Here is a 16,810-nt window from a genome sequence, read left to right as displayed (position 1 = left end):
ATTAACCATTCTCTTTCTTTTTGGAGTCACTGCTGGCACTTTTTGATTTTTTACTGTCTCAATGTTTGCTGCAGGACTCAAAACTTCTGATGTTTTGGATCCCTCAGTTGCTTCTTTTACCTCTTCCATTTTTTCTGTGGACGGCGCTTCGGCCTTCTCTTTCGTTTCTGATAATAAAATCTTTGATTGTTCCAATTCTATCTTTGTTGGCACTTCGGCCGTTTCTACGACTTCTGGCAGCAAGGTTGGCTCGGCTGGTTTTTCAGCTTCGGTGGCCGAAGAAGTTTCTCCGGTAAACTCAGGCACCGAAGCTGGTTCAATATAGCGCGACCGATGTGTAAGGACCTTTATCTTCTTTCTTTTCGATTCTGGCTCGCTAGGAGCAGTTGCAGCTTCTTCTTTTGCAGAGGTTGTGTTTTTTCTTTTCTGCCTTCGAATGGGATAGCAATAGTCAGGGTAGACAAACCCGATTGCATCAAATACCCGATTCAGCCTCTTCTTCTTTCGGCCTCCGAAGGCTGCTGACATTGCAGTGTCTTCGGCCTTCGAATAAGCCCCAAGCAGTTCATCACTTAAATTTTCAATACTTTTTAACCAGTCATCATCTGGCTCAACAAATTTATCTCCAAATTTAAAAGTGTACTTCAACCTGATAAGTCCACCTTCGTCGGCCTCTTTTACGGTTTCTTGTGGCATTTCCCATTTCTCCGCGAGCGGCCATACCCTGAAGGCAATATGCTCTTGTACTAAGTCTCTCGTTCCAATGAAAGAGCAGACTGCACCGAAGGCCCTCTGGCATTCTTCGGCAGCTTCATTCATTTCAACCTTCGGCCTCCGAAGGCCGAAGCTTTGCCAGATAGGGCGCATAATTATACCTTTGATATCTTCTCGTATTGTCATATCATTCTTCACATAAAACCATTCTGTCATCCAGTCGCCGGGCCATCTCTTCCGAAAGGTTGGCACGGGGCAGCTTGACCCGGACCGAGAAACGAAACTATAGCAGCCAAAATTATTGTGATACTGTTCCTTACCCCAAGGTTTTGTTTCGTATGATAATTCGTGTATATTGCAGAAGCTTTTTGCATCAGGCTTCAGACCTTGGCTTCTCACGGCCCACACAAAGATATTCAGCCTTATGATTGTTTCGGGGGTAAGTTGGTGAAGATAGACTTCGAAGATTTTCAACACCTCCACGACGAAGCTGCTCAAGGGAAATCGCAGTCCAGCTTTCAAAAAGCTTCGGTACACTACGACTTCATTCTCTTCAGGGTGTGGGCACGTTTTTTCCCCTTCGTCGGCCCTCACAATGGATAAATCCCGGAAATACCTTCCTCTCATGTTGACAAGATGATTCTCTTTGATAGTTGATTTACCATAAACTGAATGGCTTGGTCGCCAGGGACGATCTTCGGAGTCTTCACCACCACTGTCCACATCATAGCTGTCACTGTCACCAGTATCTTCAGACAAACCTTCCAGAATCTCCTTGTTGATTTTTTCTGTATTGGTCTTTGACATCGCTATAAGAAACCCCAAGTTTTTCTCTTCATCCAGGCTCAGCTTCATCTCAGCAGCAGTCTTCTTATCCTCAGACATCTTCGGAGACACTAAAAACTATTTTCAAAGCCGAAGCTTCAAAACTAAAGGCTTAACAAATCTTAGTGCACAAGAGCTAAAAATTGAGTGAGCGGGAGCAGTTGGCCAGAGAGCGTGTCAAATGAGTTTGCGGTATGACCGTATTTATACGCCAAGTGCGTTGAAAATTGAAAGACCCCGCTTGTCAGTGAATGTTGCTATTCTAGCAAAGGGAAGGTGTTTTTTCGGACCTTCGGCGTAAAGCCTTCGTCCATGTCGCAATCTAAATTTATTATTTTAAACAAATTAATATTGCGAGGGGCTACTGTTGGGGACCTTCGGCATCCGAAGGTCCTCAAAAACAGGATTTAACAGTATTTCTGGAGTATAATGTGTGAACAGGTATCTTCGGACTCAAGTCGGCACCACAGTAGACCAGAATAATACGAAGGTTGGTACAGCGCCGAAGGTGTGAGCAGGAAAGCTTCGGCGTGACAGCAGAAAGTGAAACCGACTTAAAGATGAAAAGGCTATTTAGACCTCGATAGATTACTATAGAATTATTATCAACTGTAAAGGGCATGAATGTAATTTTGTATGGGTTGTGTCCCGCGCCTATAAATAGGTGAACAGTACTCCCGTACTGTTCACGCTGACTTGGCATTCGCTTTTTGCGTCACACTTGTACTATCATCTCCTTCCAAGTTGAAGGTACATTTGTAATTCAAAGATGTTTATGTCTATGTCTGATAGTAATATATAATTATTTATGTTATCTTTTATATTCTCTACATTTTATCCTTCGTCACTGTATAATAAATTTATGAAGGCACGCTCTTCATCACCTTCGTCCGAAAATCATTATATCCTAAGGGAAATAATGCTTCGAAGGACAAAGGACTTTAGCGATTAACATTTTTTATGTTGCCTTGTTCTTAACTCCTAGCATTTGAGAACAAGTCCCCAACAATCACACAATGCTCAAATAGTATTAAAAAAAGAAATAATAGTCGATTACATCATATGCCTGAGACATCCACATAGTCTTTACAATAATCAAAGTGCGAAAACGAAACGTAGATAAACGCGGCCTTCACAGGCAGCCGACTGGGGGTTGCCGCTAACCCACACCTAGAACTCGTCGTAGTCTTGGAACTCCTGGAAGTCTCCTTCCACGGCTTCATCTTCTCCTGAGCAGTGGTTGCAATGCGGACAACCTGGGGAAGGGGGGGGGGGGTTTGGTGTGTAGAGCAAGGGTGAGTACACATCAACATACTCAGCAAGTATCCTGTTTGGCTGTAGTGGACTAGCTTTATGTGGGGATAAGTCAAGCAGTTGCTTTTAGTTGGTCAAATTATTATTACTAGTAGAGAAAGCCAAGTTTTAGAATTAACCCACGTTATTAACCCAAACGTACTCCTTTCCAAATGGAAAGAGTACCACTTACCATTACCAGAGCCAATACCAAGAACCATCAATCTCATTGCCACCTGCAATCCGAACATCTCTGATCAAGTACCACTAATCACTGGAGCTCCCTTGGCCGCTCATAACCGCGAGCACGGCTGATATATCAGTTTTCATGCACTCTGCAGAGGTTGTGCACTTTACCCACAAGCCGTGATTTCCCTTTCTACCCGGAGATCATGACTCTCCATTGATCACTACCAAGGTGACCCAGCAGGGCATCATTACGTAGCCTTTACAAAGATTCCCCGGGGCTGTAGCCGCCCGTTAGGTTTCCTAAATGCACCGCACTCCTCCCCAAGGGGCGAACCCAAACTTGGCAGAGCGAGCCGCATACACCGAGCCCCACTGACGGCACGACGGCTAAGCGAACTACACCCCGGTTCCTCTAATTATTCAGCTAAGGGCATCCCATTCCACCCTCATGGTTGCACTGTTTTCCCGGGCGGTCATCCAACAAACAGGTCCTTACGGAGAGGCACTCGAGAAACCGCTCGAGCCCCATTGAAGACCACAAGTATAACATCATAATAAACGAAGGGAAAACAGCGTATCATTGATAATTCTCATCATGTTCATTGATTAGAGTTGAGCAATAGCATAAGACTAAGCAATAATAATCCAACCCAAATAGGTAAACAAGGACATGGATAACAAAAACTACTCAATCCTTAGGTATAACTGTGTAATGCGAGAGGTGAATTAAAGAATGTATAGGACAAAGATAGGTCAAGGGACACTTGCCTCCACCAACCGACTGCTGCTCAGGGGCTTCTCCTGCGAGTTCTTCGGGCTCTTCAACCGGATCGTTCTCTATGCGAGCGCAAACATACATACATCCACACATTTAATACAAAAGTACAATAAACCATACAATAGAATGCAGTAAATAAACAGACGTTCCACACGAGTTCGCAATTAAGGCTAAGAGAGAAAGAGAAAAAGACAGTCGAGAAACGATCACGTTACATGATTATGAATTAAATTACTCGCTCAATGGAAGGGAATTAATTTAGACACTACGTCCAGCATAAAGTAAAGTCGAGCTCCACATTTAATTATTGTAAACAATTGAAGGTGAATGAAAGGGAGCGGTCGCACGTCGAGACGTACAACACGACATTTAGATTGAATTAAGAAGTGAACAACTCGCCGCGCGACAGAGCGCACAACGCGACACTTGCACTAATTTTAAAGAGACGTTAAGCATCGCGCGACGAAGCGCACGACGACATACGCCAACAGGGCTGAGTTTAAAGTGGAACGTCGTGCGTCTGGACGCGCGACATCGCACCTTAAACAACCTGAAATTAAAATAGATCGTCGCGCGACGAAGAGCGCGGCACCACACTTTAATGAATATAAACTAAAAGAATCGTCGCGCGACGAAGCACGCGACGCAGCACATTAATAAACACAAATTTAAATTGAATCGTCACGCGACGAAGCGCGCGACGCAACACATTGATAAATACGAACTTGAATCGAATCGTCGCATGACGAAGCGCGCGACGCAGCACATTAATAGAATATGAAATTAGACAAATTCGTCGTGCGACGCAGCACGCTAACTAACAGAGTTTGAAATTAGCTATAACCAAAAATAATCACCACGCACGTGGGTTTGCGCACGCGGGAACGCGTTAGGGGAGGGGGGGGGGGTAAACGAGGCTACGCGAGTCGCGCCGGGGCCGGGATGCCGCGCGCAGGGGCCGAGCCGCCGCACCGGGGCAGAGGGCCACGCCGGGGGCCGCGCCGCGCGGGCAGGGGAGGGCGGGGCCGCGTCGCACTGGGGAGGGCGGGGCTGCCGCGCCATGCAGGCAAGGGAGGGCGGGGGCCGCGCCGCGCAGGGGAAGAAGAGAGGGCGCGCGTTGGGGGAGAGAAGAGGAGGGAGAGGGAGAGAGAGAAGGGAGGGGAGCTCACCTCGGGATCCAACTCCGGCGATCACCGTCTCCAAAACCTAGGGCACCACAGGAGGTCGAGAGAGAGATGGGAGAGAGAGGTTGTTGCGCGGGAATTCCAAATGAGAGAGGGAGAGGAGGAGGGGGCGCATGGGGGGTGTGGGGCGCCGAGGGCGCGCGGGCCAGGCTGGGTCGGGCTGGGCTGGGTTGGGCCGGGCCACTTCGCGGATCGAAACCCACGACACGCACGACTATCAAACAGACTCCAATCGCGAACCGAAAAACCGAGACGGAACGAGACGAACACGCAACATCAGACAAAGAAATGTGCTTCGACATGATGCAACACCCATGACACTTAGGTTTTGTTCATACATGACACGGACACCTATCACTATATTGGTTTGAAATTGGGAAGAGGGAGCGGAATGGGAAGAGAAAAGAGAGTAACGCCCGAATTTGGTGAGAGAAAAGAAGAAAAAATTCTACCCTCAAATTCAGGGCGTTACAAACCTATCCCCCTTAAAAGAATCTCGCCCTCGAGATTCAGGGTTGGCTAGCAAAGAGCTCAGGGTATTTAGCCATCAGATCATCTTTGCGCTCCCAAGTTGCTTCTTCCTCAGAGTGATGACTCCATCTGACTTTGCACATTCTGATAGTCTTCCTTCGGGTGACTCTGTCTACCGTCTCAAGGATCTACGCTGGTTTCTCTGTGTAGGTCAAGTCCTCCTGGACCTCTAGACCTTCCACTCGCAACTGCTCTTCTGGCACACGCAAACACTTCTTCAACTGAGACACATGAAAGACATCATGCACTGTGGACAAGCCTTCTGGCAAACTGAGCTGATAGGCCACTTCTCCACGCTTTGCGAGAATTTGATACGGACCGATGTAGCGGGGTGCTAGCTTGCCTTTGACTCAGAATCGTCTTACTCCTCTGATCGGTGACACTTTCAGATAGACAAAGTCTCCAACCTCAAAACTTAGCTCTCTTCTTCTTGTGTCTGCATAGCTTTGCTGCCTTGATTGCGCTATCTTCAGATTCTCTCGGACCATCTTGATGTTCTCTTCAGCTTCAAGCAAAATGTCTGGCCCAAACACTTGCATTTCTCCAGGCTGATCCCATTGCAACGGAGTTCTACAACTCCTTCCATAGAGCGCCTGAAATGGTGACATCTTCAAGCTGGCCTGGTAACTGTTGTTATAGGAGAACTCTGCATAAGGCAACTTCTTGTCCCATTCGGACTGATCTTGCAACGCACAGGCTCTCAACATATCTTCAAGAATTTGATTGGTTCTTTCGGTCTGACCATCTATCTGCGGATGATAAGCTGAACTAAAATTCAGATGTGTGCCCAAAGCTTCATGCAGCTGCTGCCAGAAATGAGAGGTGAACTGCGTTCCTCTGTCTGACACTATCTTCTTTGGCACACCATGAAGACAAACGATCCGAGACATGTACAATTCTGCCAATACTGCACTACTGTAGTTGGTCTTGACAGGTATGAAGTGGGCTGACTTGGTTAAGCGATCCACCACTACCCAAATGGAATCATAGCCGGCTCGAGTGCGAGGCAATCCGACTATGAAATCCATGCCGATTTCATCCCATTTCCACTGAGGGATTTGCAACGGTTGCAACAATCCAGCTGGTCTCTGGTCCTCTGCCTTGATCCGCCGACAACTATCACACATAGCCACATGCTCTGCGATTTCCCTCTTCATTCCGTACCACCAGAATTTCTTCTTTAGATCTTGATACATCTTCTCACTACCAGGGTGAATCGAATAGGCTATCTCATGAGCTTCTTTGAGAATCAACTTCCGAATAGACTGGACATTGGGAACACACAAGCGGTCTTTGAACCATATCACACCTTCTGCGTCTTCCCGAAAATCTTTGCCTTTGCCTTCCAGAATCAGTCGTCGGATCTCACAGATCTTCTCATCATTCTTCTGCGCTTCTTTGATTTCCCGCTCCAGGGTAGGTTCCAACTCAATGGTGACTCCTCGTGAATTATTCAGAAATCCGAGACTCAACCTGTCAAACTCTTTGGCCAACTCATAAGGCATCGGATGAGTGACCATCAGATTGACTTGACTCTTCCTGCTCAAAGCATCTGCCACTACGTTCGCTTTGCCTGGATGGTAATGAATCTCCAACTCATAGTCTTTGATCAACTCTAACCATCTTCTTTGCCTCATATTCAGCTCTGACTGAGTGAATATGTACTTCAGACTCTTGTGGTCTGTGTAAACATCACATTTCTATCCATACAGATAGTGCCTCCATGTCTTCAATGCGTGAACCACTGCTGCCAACTCTAGGTCATGGATTGGGTAATTCTGCTCATGAACCTTCAACTGTCGAGACGTGTAAGCCACAACTCTTCCCTCTTGCATCAACACACATCCCAAACCGGTGTAACAAGCATCGCAATACACCGAGAAGGGCTTGTGCACATCAGGCAAGACTAAGACAGGCGTTGTAGTCAACTTCTCTTTCAGCGCTTCAAAGGCCTCTTGACATTTCTGGGTCCACTTGAACTCAACTTTGTTGCCTAGCAAAGCTGTCATTGGTTTCGCAATCTTCGAAAATCCCTCAATGAATCACCGATAATATCCAGCCATTCCAATAAAGCTCTTGATTCCTCGAGCATCTGTTGGCGCTTTCCAGTTCAGAATGTCTGCCACTTTCTTCGGATCCACAGCCAATCCTTCTTTGTTGATTATATGACCCAAGAACAGGACTTCACTGATCCATAACTCGCACTTGCTCAACTTTGCATACAACTGGTGCTCTCGCAATCTCTGCAATACCATCCTCAAATGATCTGCATGCTCTTCTTCGTTTCGAGAATATATCAGAATGTCATTGATGAATACCACCACAAACTTGTCAAGATAATCCATGAATACACTGTTCATCAGATTCATAAAGAAGGCTGGTGCATTTGTTAGACCGAAAGACATCACTGTGAACTCATACAACCCATACTTGGTAATGAATGCCGTCTTCGGAATGTCTGAAGATCGAATCCTGAGCTGATGATAACCTGACCTCAGATCTATCTTGGTGAACACGCTGGCTCCTCTCAACTGGTCGAAAAGATCTTCTATCCTGAGCAAAGGGTACTTGTTCTTAATTGTGACCTCATTCAGAGCTCGATAATCGATACACATCCTTTTGGTGCCATCTTTCTTCTCCACAAATAGGACAGGGGCGGCCCAAGGCGAGGTGCTTGGCCGGATGTAACCTTTCTCTGACAGCTCATCAATCTGTTTCTTAAGTTCAACCAACTCTGGTCCGGATATTATGTAAGCTCTCTTAAAGATGGGGGCGGTTCCAGGAAGAAGCTCTATAGCAAACTCAACTTTCCGCTCTGGTGGCATACCTGGTAAGTCCTTTGGAAACACATCTGGGAACTCGGACACAACCTTGATAATCTCAATTGGGTCTACTTCACTGCTATCAACAGCCATCTGATAACAACTTCCTTTCTTTGGCTCAGGCGGGACTAATTCGGTCGCCACTTCCTCTCCTAGTGGGGACACCAACTTGATTGTCCTCTTATCACAACTGATAACTGCCTGATACTTATCTAGCCAATTCATCCCTAGGATGACATCTATTCCCTGAGTACCCATTACTATGAGGTTAGCGGCAAACGCTATCCTCCTTATTTCCACACTTACATTCAAACAAATGCTATCGGCTCGAATTCTACCACCGGCTGAGTCAATTTGAATGGGGGTTGACATGATAGTAATTGGAAGATTATGTGCTTTTACCCATGATGTAGTAATGAAAGAATGTGTTGCTCTAGTGTCAAATAACACTTCAGCAATATGGGAGTCGACTGCAAACATACCTACTATCATGCCGGGGGTCTCCTGAACTGCTTCAGCCTCCAAGTGGTTCAGTCTTCCATGATTGTAGTGTGGCTGAGAGCGGTTGCCTGCTCCAGGCTGAGACACATTCTGCTTTGCTGGGGCATTGGGGCCTGACTGTTGCTGGGCTGCCTTCTTCGGACATTGCATAACCCAATGGCCTTGCTCTCCATAGTGGAAACATGCTCTGTTTCCAACCTGAGCTGGTGCTACCTAACTGTTCTGCTGGTTTGCTGGGGCAGGAAGACGAGGTGCCTGCTGATTCTGCCTCTGGAACTGACCTCCTCCTGACTGATTGTTCTAGCGATTCTGATGCTGATGCTGAGGAAACTGCCTTTGAAACTACTGCTGCTGAGGTGGACGCTGGTTCTGCCTGAACTGCTGAGGTTGATTGCTTGAGAAACGAGGACGATTGCTGCTTCCAGGCTGGGGTCCACTGATCTTGCACTTACGATCCTCCATCTCCTTACGCTTCCTCTCTGTCATGATTGCTCTGTCAATCAGGTGCTGGAATGTCGGGAAGGTGTGATTCATCAGCTAATACTGCAGAGGGTCAACCAAGCCTCTCAGGAAACGGTACTGTCGCTTGGCGTCAGTGTTGACATCTTCAGGAGCATAGCAAGACAACTGCAGAAACCTGTCCTAGTACTCAATGACAGACGATGACCCTTGCTTGAGGGCCAGGAACTCCTCCTTCTTCACTGTCATCAGACCTGCAGGAACATGGTACTGACGAAAGCTTCCTCTGAACTCTTCCCAGGTGATGGTGTCGGGGTTGGCATGGGTGGCGAGATAAGACTCTCACCATGACTGAGCTGCTCCTCTCAACAGACAGGGACCATACAGAACTTTCTCCCTGTCATCACACTGAGCGGTATGCAATTCCCGCTCCACAGTGCGCAGCCAATCTTCAGCATCCATGGGGTCAGAAGAGTGAGCAAACGTTGGGGGATGACCTCTCATGAATTCTGCACGCTTGTCCCTGGGCATCTGAGGCATCTGAGGTTAAGGTGGTGGCTGTTGTTGCTGCTGCTGCTGAATGGCGGCCAGAGTCTGACCGATGGCTTGAACTGCCTGAGTCTGCATCATGAACATCTGCTCGATCGACATCGGTGGCGGGGGTGGCAGTTGCTGTTGCTGGGGTACCTCATCCTACTGAGCTTCCTGCTCCTGCTGAGCACGCCTTCCTCCTCTGCGCCTGTTTTCTGACATCTGCAGAATGCAACCACACATCAGAACTGATCTTGCAAATCTTGCAGCATAAGAAAAGAGTATAGAATTCTCCACAACACTGAACATATGAACATCTTCACTGATCTCCAACACAGACCAACGCAGCTTCTCAGATAAAGAGGAAAGTGGAATAAAAGGCTTCCCAACTAGATATCCAACTTCATTAACATATAACAGATAAACCAAAATGCAGGGCATACCCACACTCTGGTGACAGTCATTACAAAGATCCAAATCAAACATAGTTCATCATGACAAACATGGATGCACAGGATATAGCAAACTACCCTGTCTAACTAAGACTAACTAAGAGCGAGACTAACGCTAAGACTAAGACTAAGACTAAAACTTCTATATTAAGCATTTATTACAAAACTCAACACTGACGATCTATGGTTCTAAGTCTATCTTGGTCTTGCAGTCGGGATTGCCATAAGGCTGGTGTCCACGCCGAGGGGAGTGGTACGGGTGCTGAGTCCCGACGGGAGCGAGGGAACCATCATCCAGGTGACGACGCTCCACGCGCTCAGCTCGCAGCTGGGCGGTCTCAGCACGAGCCCTACTCAGCTCATCTAATGCATGGTCCAGCTCCATGTTTAGCACGACGGCTAGGTTGACTGTGCTGCTCAACCTAGGATTGTCCTCACCAACAGGTGAGACAATCACGCCTCCTGTGCTGCTAGATGGACGGTGGGGGTAATACTTCAGGTTGAGACTGTCAGCTACCCCGCCAAGCACTGAGCAGTAGTGCGAAAGCGCACACCGTGCGACATCTTGCATGGCCGCCTCAGCTGAGTCCCGCTCAGAGATGGAATAGTGCTCTGAGCAGACCTCCGCACCCTGGAGACTGTTCTTCGGACGACGCACCAAGCAGGTCGCCTCCCAGCGGTCCGGATAGACCCCGCGACTGTGCTGGAAGACCACACAACGATACTTGATAGACCAGGTACGTCGGTCAAGTGCCCGACGTAGCAGGGTGTCGAGCGCATCATGGAAGTGACACCCGCGAGCAGCGTCGCGAGTGATCGGTCGAGCAACCCATCCTTCTGGCTCCTGGTCAGCAGAAAAGTCGGTGTCGTGGCTCGAGCTGCTGTCGACTCCTTCGTCGTCTGGGTCTCCTCCAATAGCTACTCCAGGGACTGGGGCACTCAGTGGTGGTGCAGGGGGCACCTCCAGGGGAAGCACAGAGGAGCAGCTCCTCACAGACTCTATCTCCTGCTGGAGCAAGAAAGAAGAGCCCTGCTGCTCCTGTCGTCGACGTTCCTGTTCCTCATGCAGGCGGTGGTGCAGCCTCTCCAAGTGACTGGACTGACCGGCCATGGGACGGTGAAGCGGACGCTCCGCGAGACGGGAAGGTAAGAATGGGATGACAGACTTCTGTGTGGTGTGTCTAAGACGAGCCATCTACAAAAGACACCGCAAGCAAAAGAGTGAGAACAGAACTAGTATGACCAGCAAGTAATGAACCATGAATAAATGAAGGTTTAGAATAAAACACAATTTTCAGCAAGGTATAATATATAGTAGAACATAGTTTTGGTCGATATGAGCAACTTTTGAAGGGATATCAAAGTCAAGGCAGGGACAGAGGTCTATAATCCTTAGAACGAACATTCTACTCTAGGTTAGCGGGCCTACAGTCAGCACGACTTTGATACCACCTATGTCACACCCGGTTTTAGAAGGCAAACCGAATGCGAACCATGTACGTGCCAGGATCAGCAATTCACGTACACAGCAGTTACATAACATGGACATCATCACACAGTGCTCAAATAGTATTAAAAAATGAAATAATAGTCGATTACATCATATGCCTGAGACATCCACATAGTCTTTACAATAATCAAAGTGCGAAAACGAAACGTAGAAAAACGCGGCCTTCACAGGCATCCGACTGGGGGTTGCCGCTAACCCACACCTAGAACTCGTCGTAGTCTTGGAACTCCTGGAAGTCTCCTTCCACGGCTTCATCTTCTCCTGAGCAGTGGTTGCAATGCGGACAACCTAGGGAAGGGGGGGGGTTGGTGTGTAGAGCAAGGATGAGTACACATCAACATACTCAGCAAGTATCCTGTTTGGCTGTAGTGGACTAGCTTTATGTGGGGATAAGTCAAGCAGTTGCTTTTAGTTGGTCAGATTATTATTACTAGTAGAGAAAGCCAAGTTTTAGAATTAACCCACGTTATTAACCCAAACGTACTCCTTTCCAAACGGAAAGAGTACCACTTACCATTACCAGAGCCAATACCAAGGACCATCAATCTCATTGCCACCTCCAATCCGAACATCTCTGATCAAGTACCACTAATCACTGGAGCTCCCTTGGCCACTCATAACCGCGAGCACGGCTGATATATCAGTTTTCATACACTCTGCAGAGGTTGTGCACTTTACCCACAAGCCGTGATTTCCCTTTCTGCCCGGAGATCATGACTCTCCATTGATCACTACCAAGGTGACCCAGCAGGGCATCACTACGTAGCCTTTTCAAAGATTCCCCGGGGCTGTAGCCACCCGTTAGGTTTCCTAAATGCACCGCACTCCTCCCCAAGGGGCAAACCCAAACTTGGCAGAGCGAGCTGCATACACCGAGCCCCACTGACGGCACGACGGCTAAGCGAACTACACCCCGGTTCCTCTAATTATTCAGCTAAGGGCATCCCATTCCACCCTCATGGTTGCACTGTTTTCTCGGACGGTCATCCAATAAACAGGTCCTTACGGAGAGGCACTCGAGAAACCGCTCGAGCCCCCTTGAAGACCACAAGTATAACATCATAATAAACGAAGGGAAAACATCGTATCATTGATAATTCTCATCATGTTCATTGATTAGAGTTGAGCAATAGCATAAGACTAAGCAATAATAATCCAACCCAAATAGGTAAACAAGGACATGGATAACAAAAACTAGTCAATCCTTAGGTATAACTGTGTAATGCGGGAGGTGAATTAAAGAATGTATAAGACAAAGATAGGTCAAGGGACACTTGCCTCCACCAACCGACTGCTGCTCAGGGGCTTCTCCTGCGAGTTCTTCGGGCTCTTCAACCGAATCGTTCTCTATGCGAGCGCAAACATACATGCATCCACACATTTAATACAAAAGAACAATACACCATACAATAGAATGCAGTAAATAAACAGATGTTCCACGCGGGTTCGCAATTAAGGCTAAGAGAGAAAGAGAAAAAGACAGTCGAGAAACAATCACGTTGCATGATTATGAATTAAATTACTCGCTCAATGGAAGGGAAATAATTTAGACACTACGTTCAGCATAAAGTAAAGTCGAGCTCCACATTTAATTATTGTAAACAATTGAAGGTGAATGAAAGGGAGCGGTCGCACGTCGAGACGTACAACACGACATTTAGATTGAATTAAGAAGTGAATGACTCGCCGTGCGACAGAGCACACAACGAGACACTTGCACTAATTTTAAAGAGACGTTAAGCATCGCGCGACGAAGCGCACGACGACATACGCCAACAGGGCTGAGTTTAAAGTGGAACGTCGTGCGTCTGGACGCACGACATTGCACCTTAAACAACCTGAAATTAAAATAGATCGTCACGCGACGAAGCGCGCGACACCACACTTTAATGAATATAAACTAAAAGAATCGTCGTGCGACGAAGCGCGCGACGCAGCACATTGATAAACACAAATTTAAATTGAATCGTCGCGCGACGAAGCGTGCGACGCAACACATTGATAAATACGAACTTGAATCGAATCGTCGAGCGACGCAGCACATTAATAGAATATGAAATTAGACAAATTCGTCGCGCGACTAAGCGCGCGACGCAGCAGGCTAACTAACGAAGTTTGAAATTAGCTACAACCAAAAATAATCACCACGCGCGTGGGTTTACGCACGCGGGAACGCGTTAGGGGGGGGAAACGAGGCTACGCGAGTCGCGTCGGGGCCGGGATGCCGCGCGCAGGGGGCCGAGGGCCGCGCGCAGGGGCCGAGCCGTCGCGCCGGGGCAGAGGGCCACGCCGGGGGCCGCGTCGGGGGCCGCGCCGCGCGAGCAGGGGAGGGCGGGGCCGCCGCGCCGCGTGGGCAGGGGAGGGTGGGGGCCACGCCGCGCAGGGGAGGGCGGGACCGTCGCGCAGGGGAAGAAGAGAGGGCGCGCGCAGGGGGAGAGAAGAGGAGGGAGAGGGAGAGAGAGAGAGAGGAGAAGGGAGGGGAGCTCACCTCGGGATCCAACTCCGGCGATCACCTTCTCCAAAACCTAGGGCACCATGGGAGGTAGAGAGAGAGATGGGAGAGAGAGGTTGTTGCGCGGGAATTCCAAATGAGAGAGGGAGAGGAGGGGCGCATGGGGGGTGTGGGGCGCCAGGGGCGCGCGGGCCGGGCTGGGCTGGGTTGGGCCGGGCCACTTCGCGGATCGAAACCCACGACACGCACGACTATCAAACAGACTCCAATCGCGAACCGAAAAACCGAGACGGAACGAGACGAACACGCAACATCAGACAAAGAAATGTGCTTCAGCATGATGCAACACCCATGACACTTAGGTTTTGTTCATACACGACACGGACACCTGTCACTATACTGGTTTGAAATTGGGAAGAGGGAGCGGAACGGGAAGAGAAAAGAGAGTAACACCCGAATTTGGTGAGAGAAAAGAAGAAAAAATTCTACCCTCAAATTCAGGGCGTTACAATCCTCATCTGAGCTACAACCATTGGGTCAGCTCCGACTCGTGGAGGCAGCGGTGGAGGATCCATCTCTGCTGGTTGTGGTTGGGGTTGCCTATATATCCACCGAGTGTGTCGATTGGGAGGTAGATCAATTCCACCACCCTTCCTGGCATTGACCACCGAGTGTGTGATTACGAATCATGTTACTTTGGGGGATTTATTAGCTAAGTGTGTTGCCTACTAAGCTAATTCATTACCTTATGGTGGTACATGCTAAGATGCCCGTATATACTATTTCAATCAATCAAAGAAGCAAATCAGGCATTGACAATCAGAACAATCAACCAATATTTTTAATGGACAAAATAATTTTAATTTTTGTCTTAGGTCTCCTATCTCTTAAAAAGGTCATAAATGTAGGATTCCAAAGTGTGAAATCCATATTGTCTCAGAGTAGAAAAGGTAAGAATCATCAGAGTAGAACAGTAGAAGGTGAGACAGGATCAAGATAAGTATAGAGAGAATCAGAGTAAGGTAAGTATAGAATGAATCAGAGTAAGATAAGTAGGTAAGAGTTTTGTCCATTTCTATCTAGGTTTCGTCCTACAGTCAACATTTGCTCTGATACCACTTCTGTCACACTCGGTTTTAAGGAACAAAGTCGGGTGCATCTCATATATACGCCAGAGAAAACAACACATATAATAATAGAGTGCATAAAGATAAATGTCATAAATATCATAAATGTACTTATTACATAGCGGAAGTCTTACAAAAATAAATGATAAAATAAAGCGGACTAAATATTATTCCCTGGCACCACAAAGCTGACTGGGAGACGCCATCTAGATCAAGTCGAAAGCCTTAGTGTTAGGCGGCTCCTCTTCGACCACCTGTTCTTCTCCTGTGGGGGGTGTGAGACATCAAGAGTGAGCTCACATACGTTCATAGCTCAACAAGTCGTGGGGAATAATGTGCTTGAACTCACCAAAGGTGGGAGTTCAAGTGAATTGTAAGGCTGATCAACAAAATAAAGGCTGAAGCTAAGCATTGCTTTTATAAGTTGGTCAAAATTTTATTAGCAGTTACTAAGTGTAAGTAAATACCAAACCTTAATAATAAATAAAAGTAATAATAAAATAATCCCAAATGCGATGCAAATGTCAAATTGAGTTTTAATTCCATAGATTAATCATGTGAGGATCCGAGTTGCTCATGACCGTGAGCACGACTAGTATACCAGTTTTACACTCTGTAGAGGTTGCACATCTTTACCCACAAGTCATGTTACCCATCTGCCAAGAGACGGCCAATCCCATACACCTCTACCAAGGAGGCGAGGCAGGGTAACACTACGAGGCCTTTACAAAGTTCCACTAGCTTCAGAAAACCCGCTACAGTTTATAGGAAGCTCCAGTGCAGGAATCCCTCGCTTGACTGCCATCGCAGTTAAATCAACCCAAGGACATCCCTACACTGATCACTCCCCTACTGCCCTTGCCCCTTTCGGATAAGGTAGTCATCCACTTGCTTTCCTAGTTAATCAGCCAAGGGCGTCCCATTAAACCCTTGTGATAGCACTGTTTTCCTGGGTGGTCACTCCATGTTCCCATTAACATAATGATCTTAACATGAACAGTAATAATAAACAGATAATAAAGATGTAATTATGAATAGTGTATCTCCATACCCAAATCCACATAAAGCAATAGCAAGTACTACCCAAAAATATTTCAGTGGTAAACAAGGTATAAAGATAACTAAAACTGGGGTGACCTAAAGGATCCCATCAAAATTAACCTATGCAGATCATTATAATTAATAAGAACATGGCTAGGAAAAAGTAAGTGATCAAGGGCACAACTTGCCTTCAACGAGCTCCTGCTCAGCACTCTCTACCAGCTGAACCTCAGGATCCTCAGTAGCTTACTTATCTACTCGCATCAATACAATACATACATAGTATAGCAAAAATTAACATCACACCAAACATGTAAATAAAATACACAATAATAATCTAGACATTAAAATAAGATCATAGGAACTGGAATCATTAAATTTGGAGTTATATATTTTAAGAT

Source organism: Zea mays, chromosome 4 (assembly GCF_902167145.1).
Source record: "Zea mays cultivar B73 chromosome 4, Zm-B73-REFERENCE-NAM-5.0, whole genome shotgun sequence".
Classification (NCBI taxonomy): Eukaryota; Viridiplantae; Streptophyta; class Magnoliopsida; order Poales; family Poaceae; genus Zea; species Zea mays.
Note: the sequence above shows the minus strand (reverse complement) of the source record.